This window comes from Nansenia antarctica (genome assembly GCF_963989245.1).
Source record: "Nansenia antarctica genome assembly, chromosome: 6".
Lineage (NCBI taxonomy): Eukaryota > Metazoa > Chordata > Actinopteri > Argentiniformes > Microstomatidae > Nansenia > Nansenia antarctica.
This window is the reverse complement of record NC_137676.1, coordinates 47,233,428-47,248,946: the sequence shown is the minus strand read 5'-3', so window position 1 is coordinate 47,248,946 and position 15,519 is coordinate 47,233,428.

The following is a 15,519-nucleotide window of genomic DNA, read 5'->3' as shown; positions in this document are numbered from 1 at the left end:
GGAACAGGGAAGTCGACTCTGATCAATGCCATGGTCAACTATGTCCTGGGAGTAGAGTGGGACGACAATGTCTGGTTTGAAATCATCGAAGACGAGAAAAGAAGTCAAACTGAAAGCCAAACATCAGTGGTCACTCTTTATGAGATCTTTGGATTTGAGGGCTGTAGAGTCCCGTACTCTCTCACCGTCATTGACACTCCTGGGTACGGAGACACCAGAGGGATCGACAAAGACGAAATAGTTGAGGAAAAATTGTCTGAATTGTTTAGATCTGAGAATGGAGTTAGAGAAATTGCCGCCGTTGCCTTTGTGATGAAGGAGTGCACTAATCGACTCTGTGACAGACAGAAGTACATAGTTGCACAAATTGTGTCTTTGTTTGGTAGAGACATGGAGAACAACATTGTAGCCCTTTTGACATATTCTTCTGGTCTGGACCCAACTGATGCTCTGCAGGCCTTGAAAGATGCTAAAGTCCCTTTGGCCAAAGACAAGTCCAATAAAGCAGTTTTCTTCCAGTTTAACAACTGTAGAAATGCCTGCACAAATGTTCAGAAGGCTACACCGAGAGAACAGCGGGTCTTGAAGAATAACTGGGATACTTCGATGCATGGTATGGCGGAGTTCTTTGATTTCCTAAGTAATGTAGAATCCCAGAGCGTGAAGATGACTGAAGGTGTAATGAGGCAGCACAAACAGCTGGGGTCTTGTGTCAGCAACATAGTGGAACGCGTCAACTTGATGGAGCTGAAGCAGAAACAACTTGAGGAGACTCAACAAGCCTTGAAGGCTCATCACGCTGACTTGAAAACATTTACAATGGTGTCTGAAACATATGAGAAGCATAAACAAGAAATAACATCCGTCTGGCATGAACTGACGAGAAAAGCCACCACCTGCAATAAATGTAAGGAGAACTGTCATTACCCAGGATGCTGGTGGGTAAAAGATCTCTCATGGTGTAGTGCGATGACAGACAATCATTGAAAAGTTTGTTCAAACAAGTGTCACTATTCTGAACATGTCCAAGCTGGTCACCAAACTATATTAAATACAAAATAGTGATTCAATTGTGAAATTGTTTGTATAAATATAATAAAGTTGACTCACAATCCTTATAGTGCTGTTTTGGAGTAATTTCTTGTGTTTGTGTTCTCGTGCTGCGGACTGCACTCCCAGTCCTATCTCTCTGCTGTATGGCAGTGGAGCACTCTGCCCCATCGTTGCTAGGGGAACGTGAGTGTGTTTGGCGGAAGCAGGGAAAAATTGGGTGAAAGGGCAGAAATGTTCATGCCCGATGAATTCTGCTTAGCAACAAGTGATGAATAAATATTAAACTAAATATGACGTTAACATGGCCTGACATATGACGGGAAATAATTCTGTTGATTTACTGTATGTCTGTCACTAATGCTAACTAGCCAACAATGAATTGTGTCGATTATTTGTTGACCGTGCGGTTCAGTACATTGAGTTTGGAAGAGAAGTTGGAGATACAATGTTTAGGGTCACACAGACCAGAAGACTTGGTTCTGTTTCAGGCTGGGGATAAAGTGACAGATAAGTTCAAACACGAATGGTTTGACAAAAAGAGATGGCTAACTGCTAGCACCTTGAAACAGGTGCTGTTCTGTTTCCCATGCACGCTTTTTGATGGAGACTCTGTTTGGGGATCGGGCAGCTCCGTTAATTAATTCCGTTAGTTAGCCTAGCCTAAATGTTAACGTGGCTTTTGTAGTGTGTTATAGCCTCGGCTCTGATGGTGTTTATTTGTTTATTTATTTAAAGAAATACAATTGATAAAACTTGATAAAACTTTCCTACAAGTTAACAATGTGCCGCATGCTTGTATTTTGATAAAGTATGGAAGTTGTTGAAGACAGGTGTCTGTCTCACTTTTTAACCTCAACCTCAATGTAGCATTCTGTATCCTGAGCGCTGAAGCGTATGAAGTGTATTTAAAGGCCCATATCCGCCCCAACTTCCCCTCTAAAGTCCTGCCTTGAATGAAACTAATTGGCTACAGGTGGTACCTGTTACATTAGCATACAGCTTGTACATATAACCCCTCCCCCCCTTTCAACTCTATGTGGTCCACTCCAATCGTGAGGGAAAACAATTTTTCAATTGGAGAAAATCTTCCTGCGCTTGGCTGAACGTGTGACTAGCTATGAATAGACAGAGACAGACAGCTCTCAACTTTGAGAAGATGTCTAAAAAGTCAAAACCACCCGATGGACAGAAACAGGTAGCTTGCTGGATGTATGTCATGGCAAACCTACAGCCACATCTGGTGCGCTGTGCAAGCTAGCTAACTAAAGTCTAACATAGCTGTTTAGATTTGTAACAGTTAGCTGGCTGGCCTAGCCCATGAGAAGCTAGCTAGTGTTGTGCTGGATTGATGTCACAGTCACCTTAAAGTATACGTATTTAGTGATCCATAATTTGCTAATCTTGAAACAGTTGAGGTTAAATGTTGTTTTCCCTTTAGGACTCAGTCAGTGTCAGGGATCCTCAAGCAAGCAGTGCCATGGACATAGGGAGTAAGCCATACCAGCCTGATCCAAAATTCATAGCAGTAGGGAGTCAGGTGAGGTTGTCTAAAAATGATAGTGTGATTAAACATGCTTTTAAACATACAGCATTTTTGCAGTGGTCACTGGTCACACACTATTCATTTTCATTAGACAAATATAATTCCCTGCACACGCAGTTTTCTTCACTTGCTCTGGTCCCTACCAATGTTGTGACCAAACCTACTCTCTTGATCAGACCAAAATACCAGCCCCATTCTCTCAGGGGCAGACAGCAGGTTCCCTGTCACTTCCTGTCATATGCAGAAATCACTCTCTATTGGACCATTGACCATTATTGACCAAATGACCAGCTCGAGCTCTATATTGATTATTGGCACACAAGAACATGCTTATGTTTGCATTCTCTTGTGAACCCACTGTCTACACCTGACTCATGATTACATTTACAACATGATTAGAATGCTTACACAGCAATCAGGTAACGCTAATCAGATAAAGGACACAATGAAGGACACTAGTACTCCTGTTTGTCCCCTAATAAGCTACAGGGGACATTATGCTGTGATCATTTGCTCATAGGAACACTAAGACAGTTCACTCCATGTTTCAGAGGAGTACTTGAATGCCAAAAGTATGAGGACACAATTATGCTCTGGGGCTGTGTTTTCTTGGGTGGGCTAGGCCCCTTAGTTCCAGTGAAGGGAAATCTTAATACTACAGCATACAATGAGATTCTGCCTATCACCTCAAAACAATTCTGAAGAAACATCTGTCTTATCTCTGAAGTCAGATGACTTGGTCGGAGGAGGGACTGTAGTGCCAGGTTGGGTGGGATCTTCTCCTGCTGAGATGGGCAGTTTCTGGACACTATATCTCACCATCACCGATCATCACCTCTCTCATTCTCTCTTTGACTGACTGCAGCACTGACTGACTGATCACATACCTGGAGCGCCAGTAGGTAAGTCGAAGATATTATATAATCAGACAATCATTTAACTCTGCTCTATACTCCATTGAAGGGTTTGCCCCTATATCAGTTCAAATGTTGAGAATCAAACTGGATACTCACTGAAATGTCTGTGTAGTTACTCTTTAGAATAATATAATTTCTGCATTTTGTCATTGAGGATTTGACTTGTTGGTAAACAGTTTTAATATAATTGATTGTTTATGGAACACTCATGTTTATTATCCCTGTGTAGGAAATGGTGAAGCATGTTTTATTCTTTTGGTTCTACACTCCAAATGTTTGGATGTGAAATCAAACAATTACTATCTGGTTAAAGCAGAGATCTCAAATTTGATTGATGGTATTTGTGTAGCCTACATATTGCTTTCACTATTTAAATGTTACAACCGTTTTTATGCATAGTCCCCTTATTTCAGGGTACCCAGAAGTAATTGGATAATTGCCTTGACAAGGGTTCCGCCACATAATTTGTCCAGGCATAAGAGAGCTGTCAATGTCTATACTAGCATTAATTCTAGGCATTGTGTTTGCCTTTGGATTCCGACAGGTAGCCTACTGGAGAAAAAGACCCCAAGTAGGGCATGGTCATTTTAAAGTTTGTTAGCAGATTGTAAGCTTTCAAAAAGATTTGTCACACATTGAAATAATTGAAGAAGATTTGCTTATTTGAATGTTAGTACAAACAGAGAATAGTAGAAAATCGCTCTGAATCAAAACACACATTTGCAACACTCGCGTTGGTAGCTAGCTTAGCAGCTAACAAGAAAACACAGCTATGTAACATCTAACTGCATGTTTAGCACATCACAACAGGCTGATAGAGCATCAACATGCTAAAAACAAATAACTACACATAATTAGATGATCACACATTCCTTGCTTTTGAATCCGTCCTAAAACGTAAGTTTGTTTACAAACCATCACAACTCACCCAGTACGAAGCACGCAGTAGGCCTACCTGTCTCTTCGGTTAAATACACATAAATAAATATGCTCTTTTAATTTTATCCGGTTTACCATTCCATATGAATGAGAATATTCTTTGTTCATATTTTGTAAAAATAAAAAAAAATAAAGGAGTGGGTAAAGAGGAAATTATTAAAGCTTAATTAAGGCTACTTTGACATAGAGAGTCATAGATTTTCCAGTCCATGGAGATAGTATTTTATCTGTTTTTTTGTAATTGTTTCAAGCCTCTTTTCAGTTGTACCGTTTCTGAGAGTTCACCATTGTTAATTATTTAACATTTTGGGTTATTATAAAGTGTTTTTATCCAATTAATTAAGGATGGGCTAAAATTAAAACAATGCAGACATTTGTACATAAAATCTAAATATATTTTATCAAAGGCTTTTTCGAGATCTGTAATTAAAAAAATACTATGCCAGGTCCTTCTGTTCTGTCATAAAACTAAATTATTTCTAAAAATGTTTCTAATATTATAATGTATACTTCTCCCTTTCATGAATCCTGATTGGTCTGGATAGATGACCCTAGGTAATACATTTTTTATCCAATTAGCAAGACATAATATGGTTAAGATCAGTAGTGAAATCAGCCCTTCTTGTTGTGTTCCTGATAATTTCCCTGCCATATGCACTATTAGAATATTCTAAAATAGGCTATGTGCTTTAATGGAATGATAAAAGGTTTGAAATTCAAAAACATTCAACTGGTATTCCCTCCAAGACTGGGATTTTTAATGCTTGAAAAAAGTTAACGGACACTGAAAATGTATTCTCTGTGATTGGACCTTCACATAGGGCTTTCTCCTCGAATGTTAACTGTGCTCTATTTTCTGGGGAAAATGTATCCTACCCCGTCAAGTCACATGATTGACAATTGGTAAATGACCTAGACATTCTAAAATGTTACCGTGGTTTATATTTGTGACTGTATCTGTTCTAATTTCACAGCACCCAGCCTCTAGTCAACAGCAACTCCTGTGGGTCACAACCAGAGATCAGCATGGCAAACATGTGAGTGGCAGTCAGCACATTGCACTGTTATTCCAAATGCAGACCTGTAATTCATGACTTCATAGATAATCGATCAATGTAGTTGCTTTGATAACATATCTTCATTTTCTTACACAGGACTAGCGGCATATCATCTAAATTTAGAGACATTATTTTGAAGAGCAAGCTTGTGCAAGAAGGACCTCCTGCTCGATATCAGCTCTTACCAAACAAGGATTGTCAACCTGAAGAAGAGTCCAAACTAAGAAGATGGACCATTGGAAAGAAGGATCCCAGTAAGATTAACAAAACCGTACTGATAGTGGGAGAAACAGGAACAGGGAAGTCGACTCTGATCAATGCCATGGTCAACTATGTCCTGGGAGTAGAGTGGGATGACAATGTCTGGTTTGAAATCATCGAAGACGAGAAAAGAAGTCAAACTGAAAGCCAAACATCAGTGGTCACTCTTTATGAGATCTTTGGATTTGAGGGCTGTAGAGTCCCGTACTCTCTCACCGTCATTGACACTCCTGGGTACGGAGACACCAGAGGGATCGACAAAGACGAAATAGTTGAGGAAAAATTGTCTGAATTGTTTAGATCTGAGAATGGAGTTAGAGAAATTGCCGCAGTTGCCTTTGTGATGAAGGAGTGCACTAATCGACTCTGTGACAGACAGAAGTACATAGTTGCACAAATTGTGTCTTTGTTTGGTAGAGACATGGAGAACAACATTGTAGCCCTTTTGACATATTCTTCTGGTCTGGACCCAACTGATGCTCTGCAGGCCTTGAAAGATGCTAAAGTCCCTTTGGCCAAAGACAAGTCCAATAAAGCAGTTTTCTTCCAGTTTAACAACTGTAGAAATGCCTGCACAAATGTTCAGAAGGCTACACCGAGAGAACAGCGGGTCTTGAAGAATAACTGGGATACTTCGATGGATGGTATGGCGGAGTTCTTTGATTTCCTAAGTAATGTAGAATCCCAGAGCGTGAAGATGACTGAAGGTGTAATGAGGCAGCACAAACAGCTGGGGTCTTGTGTCAGCAACATAGTGGAACGCGTCAACTTGATGGAGCTGAAGCAGAAACAACTTGAGGAGACTCAACAAGCCTTGAAGGCTCATCACGCTGACTTGAAAACATTTACAATGGTGTCTGAAACATATGAGAAGCATAAACAAGAAATAACATCCGTCTGGCATGAACTGACGAGAAAAGCCACCACCTGCAATAAATGTAAGGAGAACTGTCATTACCCAGGATGCTGGTGGGTAGAAGATCTCTCATGGTGTAGTGCGATGACAGACAATTATTGCAAAGTTTGTTCAAACAAGTGTCACTATTCTGAACATGTCCGAGACAATTATACATGGAAAACCATGACCAAGACCGTTATCTTGACAGGTAAAGATTTGACCCAAAAATATGGAATTTTAGAAAAAGAAGAACTGATTGAGAAACAGGAGAACACGTTGGAGGTCGACAGAAAGGAGAAAGCCGGACTGCTGAAGGAATCCTACGAACATATTCTTGAACTGGAAAAAACCGGCTTGACTATTTCACTGTCCACTGCAGAGCATCTGGAGTTCCTGATAGCGAGCATGAGGGACATAGGAAACAAAGAATATCTTATGAAACTGGAGGAGGTGAAGAAGAAATTTGAGGTGGAACGTGGTGGAGCTCTCTCATACTTCAAAGGCATGTGCAGAAAAGTAATGGAATACAAGTAGCAGACCTGAGTCGGATGTCGGCAAAAACGTTGGATTTGGGTCACATTTCATTGCCGTGTGAACAAGGCCATAGTGCTTCCTTTGTTTTACCCTTCAAACGAGTCATTTGCCTTCAAGGGTGGCACATTTACATTATTATAACTGGTTCCTAGGACTTTTTTTCTTTGTATAACTTGTGTTATTTTGATTTGATGTGGCATGTTATCTGTAAATCTATGCAAAATATGAATCAAATATGTGTGGAATTGTGAAAAAAAGAAAATCCATGAAATAACAATATTTTGAGAACCTGTTCTCAGTAAGTCACAGTGTGTTATCAGAAAGACTGGTGTGATTCTCGTGATATGCAAATGTAAAAAATAAACTAAAAGACTAAAACTGGTTAATGTCAAGTTTTATTCTGATATTAGTAAAGATAAATAGAGCCTTTTAGTGTGTGGTGGCTGGCCTTAATGTTGAAATCTTTCTGCTCCCTGGCACTCACAGCACAGCCCATAGCATTATGTGTACCATAGACTAGCCCCCCCAGAAATGCCATGCTAAAATCACCACTGGAAACCAATCAGGGCGGGAGAGACAATCTCACAGGTGGGAAACATACAAGGGCAGGTAGCGGAGTGACAGAGCGAGAGACAACGTGAACAAAAACACATCTCAAATGCGACCTCTCTCACACCAGAGATGCCCAACAACACTCCCAACCACAATTGACAATGAAACAAATGTGCCAGTGCCAGGGGAGAGTGTTTCATTTATAACAAATATATGGCAGGAGAAAAACCTCCATCTGACCCAATCGATGAAATCCTCTGAGCACTCTTCAGTCTTCTCTCACTGTAGGGCAAATGCCCCAATATTGAAATGACAGTCAACCAGGACTGCCTCACTGTCGAGTAAGCACTGTGTTCTGATCTATTGAATTGGTCCGAGAGTTTGGTAGCAATAATGAGGACATTAGGTATTTTCTGAAATTTTCTCCACATCTGATATAATGAATGTCACCGTCAATGTTCACTATATCCCTCTACTAACTAATACTGTGCCTCTCACTGACTTTCCACTCTGCTTGTTAAATGGACGACACAAACATCTCAAGCAGTGGTATTACAGGTCCTGCTTAGGCCCTGAACACAAATGCACTGACTCAGGATCTATCAACATTTCAATACTGTCCCTTAAAATGCCCTTAAACCTCCATTTGGTGACCACTATACAATCAAAAGGGCATTTTCAGAGCATTCAAAACAACAATGATGGAGCCAGAATGGAAAGGGTGGATTTCCATTACCAGAGAAATTAGAAGATGTTTGGAAACATGTCTATTCTATCTGGGCTAGCCATCTACTCATAAATCATTACTGATGATTAGTCTGAATTTAACCCAAAGTTCATAGTAATTATTATTTTGGAGCCAAACAATAACACACCCACTTAAACTCACTTAGAGCTGCTATAATAACCAACAAGGCTGTTATTACACTGAGAGGGGATATAAATCATGAATGAATATTGCATGTGTAAAAGAAGAGATGTTTCTATTTTTCCAAAAGATCTAAAGAATAGCTTAAGAATAGCTTTATATAGAGATGCATTCCCATTCCAACATCAATTTCATTTATATTATCCTTGCCACAATGGAATAGGAACATTGAGGAGGAAAATAACCTACATTACAAAGTGGAATTGAATTTATTGCCTGTTCTGGTTAGAATACTAAGAGAATACTCTTACAGAAAGGGAGAGATTGCATGCTTATGCTATATACTGTATGTACAAATAATATGTGTATGTAAGGGCAGCAATCTTAGATAGGAAGAGCAAGCAAAGACGGAGGGGCACTCTTGGTTAGCTTGTGATCATGTGCTGTACTGTAACTCACATGAATTACCGTGACACACGCTGAACAAACCTCAAATCAAATGGCTGTTTGGCACAGACAACACACATACGGTAAAAATAAATACTCCCACACACACTTTACAATCTCTGCAACAAATGTAATGTTGATGTCTTGGTCTATGACCTTTATCAAGACAAGTGCACCACAAATAACATTTCATAAAAGTATTCCATGTTTGTCAGTTTAGAGAAAAACTCCAATCCCATACTGTTCATCCAGCTGCTTGTTGGGGCAACAGGCTGCCATGGTTTGGATGGTGAGACAGGGAGGTGGCACTGAGGTGACAGACAGTGGGTGAACATTGAGCAGCCTTTGTTCAGCTCCCACTCTGAGCAGATAATTCCTGTGCTGCAGTGCCTGTTGTTCTGCCCACTACTCTGCCTGCTAGGCTCCCTGCCTGGATCTATCATACACCACGGATTATCCCTGCTCTCCAATGGCTAAGAGCCAAGCCTCTGATATCTGTTGCAGAGACGCCAGGTAAACACAGACAGGGAGAGAAAAGAGAGGAGATGGGAGGGGGGAGAGAAAGGGTAGATAGTGAGGAGATGGTAAAGGGAGGAGAAAGGAGAAGAAAGGGAGGGGGGAGAGAGAGGGGAGGGAGAGAGAGGGGATACAGGGGAGGGAGAGAACAGAAGACAGCGGAGACAGGGGAGAGAGGAACGAGAGGAGCCCCCATGGGGAACCACTGTGATGACTCATCCTCCTCCTGGAGGATCCTGTCTGAGTAGGAGTTGCTCTCCTCAGGACCTGTGAGATTCCTCCTCTGAGACAGGGATGAATGACTGCTCTGTGCATTAACAGAAATAATTGTCATTTATATTGTACTCAAAACTGTTTTGATTACAGTTTTCTCAGTTGCTAAAACACATTTCTTGAAACCTCCACCCATTTTCTCAAAACCTTAAACACAAATCCAAAAATTCAAACTACATTCACAAAACCCCAGACTAGCCTACCAAAATCAAACTATCACCTCAAAACCACTTATCCTGTGTTCAAAACCAAACACTGTATTCAGATCATACACACAGCAAGGAAAAATATATTCAGAGCATTCGTTAGACACTATACATACAATAATTTAGGACACAGCAACCAGGGCATGTCGTTAACAGAAAATGTTTATTGTAAATGCATTTAGCAAAAACTTATCGTAGTCAAAGTGATATCTACATTCAGCACTTTCAAAACAAAAACTGAAAAAGCTAAATGAAAAGCACATTACTGCACAATCAATGTCACTGAGATTCATTCTCCAACATCATGTCTTGGTGCAGGGTCCGGCCAGAGGACTTCATCCACGTCACAGCCAATATTTTCCCTTGCCAGGCAACGGGAAAAAACCCTCTGCTGTGCCGAACCCAGCCTTGACAAGACTCCACAGTTATATCATCACAGGCCTGTTCCATAGGGCTGTCTGTCATAGACCTTCCAAGGGAAGGGACTGTAAGGTGGAAGGAAAACCATTATGAAGCGCTGGTTGTTGGTGAACCACTCACGTATCAGGACAGCACGGTGAAAGCTCACATTGTCCCAAACTATGACATACTGTATACAGGATGAACTGCTTGCTGATGTAGCTGCTCACACGCAGCCATAATATCCTGTAGACTACCCAGAAGGTTTGCATGACGGTGGAGAACCCCCCAGTTACTTATGGCTGCACAAATGGTGACTTCCACAATGGCACGTTGACCAATTGTGTTCCTGCCTCTCGGCCTCCTTTTCGCCAGATTGAACCCTGCTTCATATATTCTATTCATGGGGCCTTTCAATGGAATCCAGTTCAAACACTCTCTATAAAAATAGATCAAAAGTAGTTTAGTACAGTAAGTGATACAGAAAGACAGACTTCTGCAATAGTGCATTTACAGTATATGTACTCCAGATTTACGTACATTACAACATAGTTTACAGTACTGTAAACGTAGCAACTGCAACTACTAGCCTACAGTAACAGTAGGCCTATGAACATAGAATTGTACTGGAAGCATCCAGTGCTGAAAGTGTGTGTAGGTTACACGTACTTGCACATGCTGATATCTTAGATCTTTGGCTCTTGCAGAGTTGCGATCAAAGGGTACTCTGTACACTTGTCTGTTGCATGTGAGTGAGGACACCATCAAAGTTGACATTGTCTTCAATCACTCTCTGCTGGATTTCGGAGTCGGATGGCATTATTTTGAAGGACCATGTCAACAATGAGTGCTTCTTGTTGTTGGGAGAAAAGTGCAGTCCTGCCACCCCCATTGGTCGTCTTTCAATTCTACAAAGGGGAATATGCACTTACAAACTCTGAATGTCCTGATGATGCTGGCCACAGAGAATCTGCTCAAATTGGGTTGGACTCTTTGTCCTGCTTCCCTCATTGTTGCCCCATGAACAACAACATGGCCTACAATAGTTGCGCGGATTTCATCAGTAATGATTGTTCTTGGTCTTCCTCTGGCTCTTCCTCGTCCCCTTCCTCCTCGCCCACCACCTCTCACACAAACTCTTCCTCCTCTGCCTCTCTGTATGTTTCTGTCCATTGTAGATGGATGCACATGTGCCACCTGTGCACTCTGAACTGACTTTTATCCTGCCCAATTGGTCTGATCACATCATTAGAAACGTGTGTTACATTTTTTGTTGTTGTGTGTAACAGATGACAACTGTGTTGGAGTTGCGTTCACATTCTGCTGCCAGTGTTCACAATTTTACAACACAAGTGTATCACAGTGTGAAATGTGTTTAAGGTTTGGCAACAAAGAGCGGATGAGTTTTGCAAATTGTGTCTAAGTACCTGAACAGTGTGGTTTGGCCAAAAGAGTGTTTGATTCGACAAATGAGTTTAGGCCACTGAGAATTTGGTTCAGAGAATGGGGTTTAGTGTTTTAGCAACTGAGAAAAACTGTAATAATGCTTCAAAGTGAAGCGAATGAAAATGTTGTGTTAAACCTGGATATTCAGCATTACAATATACAGTATATACTGTATATATAGTGTAGTACGCAAGTAAGCCCTATGTTACAATAGATACTGTATAGGCTTATAATGAAAGTTGAAGTTGAAAATGCTATTGCACTGCTAACACACAACCTTTTGAAACCGACAAACACTAATCGTAAATGTTTGCATCGTAAACATCTTACAACTCAACTCTTACAACAATAATTTTTGTATTTCTAAAACAAGGTCAAACATCATCCAAAGACTTGGATCATTTTGTATGATATTCTTTGGGGACATGAAAATATAAACAATTTATTATTTGTAAGCCACATTTCTAAAAATGATCATGCTTGAAGCTGGCAGCCCAGTTCCTCAAATCCTCTCTTTCTGTTCTCTCCCTCTCAACAGAGTTAGTTGTATTGTGACTGCTGTGCTCTCACAAGTCCTTCTGACTTCGGCTCATCCCTCTGTGTCTACCATGACTGATTGGCTGACTGACTGACAGACACAGACAACACAGACAGACAGACAGACAGACACACATATACACACACACACAGACAGGCAGACAACACAGACAGACACACGCACGCACGCACACACACACACTGACACACACACACTGACCCACAGACAATAGGCCCGCACTCTTAGAAAAAAGGGTTCTTTATTGGTCTCAATAACATGGTTCCACATGGAACCCAAAAGGATAATCGTGCTGTCCAAGGTTCTGAAATAGGTAGTATTTTGGTTCTTGTTACGAAACAAGGGCTGACAATTATAGTGTATAGAAATTGATCCTGTATATGTGGAATGCCAGTATTAGACATTGTACTGCTGTGTAAAATTCTACCGCTCAAACAGAACTAAAAATAGTTCTTGTGATCCTAACCTCCAAAATGGCATTCTATGATTCAAGTATGTATTGGATAGCAGCGATGACACTGTCACTTCCTTTGGTGTTCTCGAGCAGAATGTGAGAAGGCTTACATGTCCACCAAGGAACATTGTGTGCTCAGTGACATTTTAATGTGATCAAATACAGTATATCATAACCTATTAGCATGCTAATCAGATCACTGTCTCTTATGTAAATATTAGCCTCTGCTGGAGAGACGACCCAGTGAATTCAAATAGGGGTCTTATTCTTTTAGATGTAGCATAGCCTCTGGTGTAAAAGCTTAGCCTTGCGGGTTACCTCTAGATGGTATCCACAGTGAGGTAATGGGCTGAGTCAGGATAGCATTACTTTTGTCCTAATACCCCGCTGGTAGTTCGTGGGGGACGTGGTACCCTATTTAATTTCCTTCCCCTGCTGTTCCCTGCTACAACAATCCTACAGTATATCCTTTGAGATTTTTTTCCTCAAAACAAGTTTTTAGTTAGCTATACTGAGGATTGATACACACCAGAAAGCCTTGGTAGACTCATATCACTTTTAGAAAGAACATTGCTCTAATATATTGCACGTGTATAGGGCCACCCTCTCTGCTGTGACACTGTTCTACAGTGTAGTCCATCTCTGGCCCCAGTTTTCCTGAGCGTCAGGCATCAACGCCAGCCGAGGGAACATCATCAGCATTCCAGGGGGTGCTGAGTCCCTGAGCCCCCAGCTGATTGTTAATTCCAGGCAGGCAGGGAGGCAGGCAGGCAGGTAGGCAGGCAGGTAGGCAGGCAGCCAGGCAGGCAGGTAGCCCTGTCTTAATCCTCATGCAAAGCTTCCCTGTGGTGGAGCCAGTCATCCACCCTTTATGAAGCCGAGAGTCCTCCTAGCACCGCATGTGAATTAAACATCATTCCGACAACACTGATGACATTATGATGCCTCTGTGTGATGTTGTGTAGATTTGTTAAGACGCCATACAGAGCCACATTTGTATTTCCCTGATGACACAGAATTAATGAAACAGAACAACACTGTTACTCTCAAATTGGTAGGAATAAAAAGCTAGCAAATTTACCATGCAGTGTCGGTATATATTAATATCACAATCAATTATTATTCTATGCTGATACATTGATAAAGACACTCTCCAGGTCCCTCTAGTTTGAGTACTTCATTACACCTCCTCCTGCTGTCTGCTCTGAGAGGAAAAGGTCACATGTTTCATTAGTGGTTGGTGGATGAGCTTCTCTGTGGATTGTACCCCAGAGTGCATGAGGCATGGAGGGCTGTCAACTTCCTGTGGTGGAGGCTCATGGACAGCTTACACAGCTACATACTGATGCAGGTAAATATGCTGCCTACAGTCCTATCCAAAATATTCAGATTACAGTATATGGGTGGGGTAGCATTTTTCATAAGCATATGGATCAAGGAAAGAAGAAAAACAGAGGGTTTTATACTTTAAGTGTGAACATGTTTAACAACAGTGCTGTATTGTCTTACACTATACATGTGTGTTAAATGGTCTACTGTAACATTCACTTACAGTATGAGTACCACTAATCCTAACCACTAGAAGTTGGAACCTTTTGCCTTGATTACCAATGAGCTGTTGCTGCCTTCAGGAGGGGCATTGGCGCTCCATTTGGCAAGATCCTGTAGAGGACATGAGTAGGAGACATGCAGCCTCTATTGCAGAGCTTGAAGGTAAAATATTTATATGCAAGTACATGCTGAATCAAGCTGGGTCCAAACTCCCATAAGTAACACATGCATTCTTTGGAAACTACATTTGATATATTCTGTCGACAATGTTATCAACAAGCTGCTGCCATCTTCTGGTCGAATTTAGAAAGAAGGGGTTTATCGCATTTATACAGCACATTTTTATTTCACATCAAAACCTAAAACGTTATTAAACTATTTAATTTTGCCTCCATATAGTGTACATCAACAAGGAACATGTTTGTAGTTGTTTTTGTTTTTAACAGTAACTGTGATTATGTATTGAACATTATAGATGAGATAATGTAGGCTAAGGTGTGTTGTCTTTCACCTGACATTCACATTTAAAACATCCAATCACTATGACACATCGTGGGAGATAAAAAGAATAAAAGAACCCGCACCCAAGTGAAGGTGTGACTTACAGAATGTAACTCAAAACTAGTAAAAGTTTCACATTCCTCTCATTGCGGTGACATTTATTCACCACCAATGTTTTTGGGAGATAAAAAAAAAAAAAGTCCATCTGGCATGTTCTAGTGTGAGGAGTGAATACTGCACCTTAATAGAGGAGACAGTCCATGAACAAGTACCCAACAGTAAACCAGGAGAGACGGGAGGAGGTAGAAATCGGACTACTGGCACAATGTAATGGAATAGAATGAGGAATGGTATCAAACATACGTTCTATGTATTACAATGAGACTATCCTCCGATTTCTACCTCCACCAGCCTCCCCTGCAGTAAATATAATATCCTTATCCCCAGCTCAAAGACACTAATGGCCTGTGTTACCTTGATGGCATTGGATAGTTACTGGCAAACTGAGGCGCACACAAAAATAATGACAGTAAGTATATCATTCATT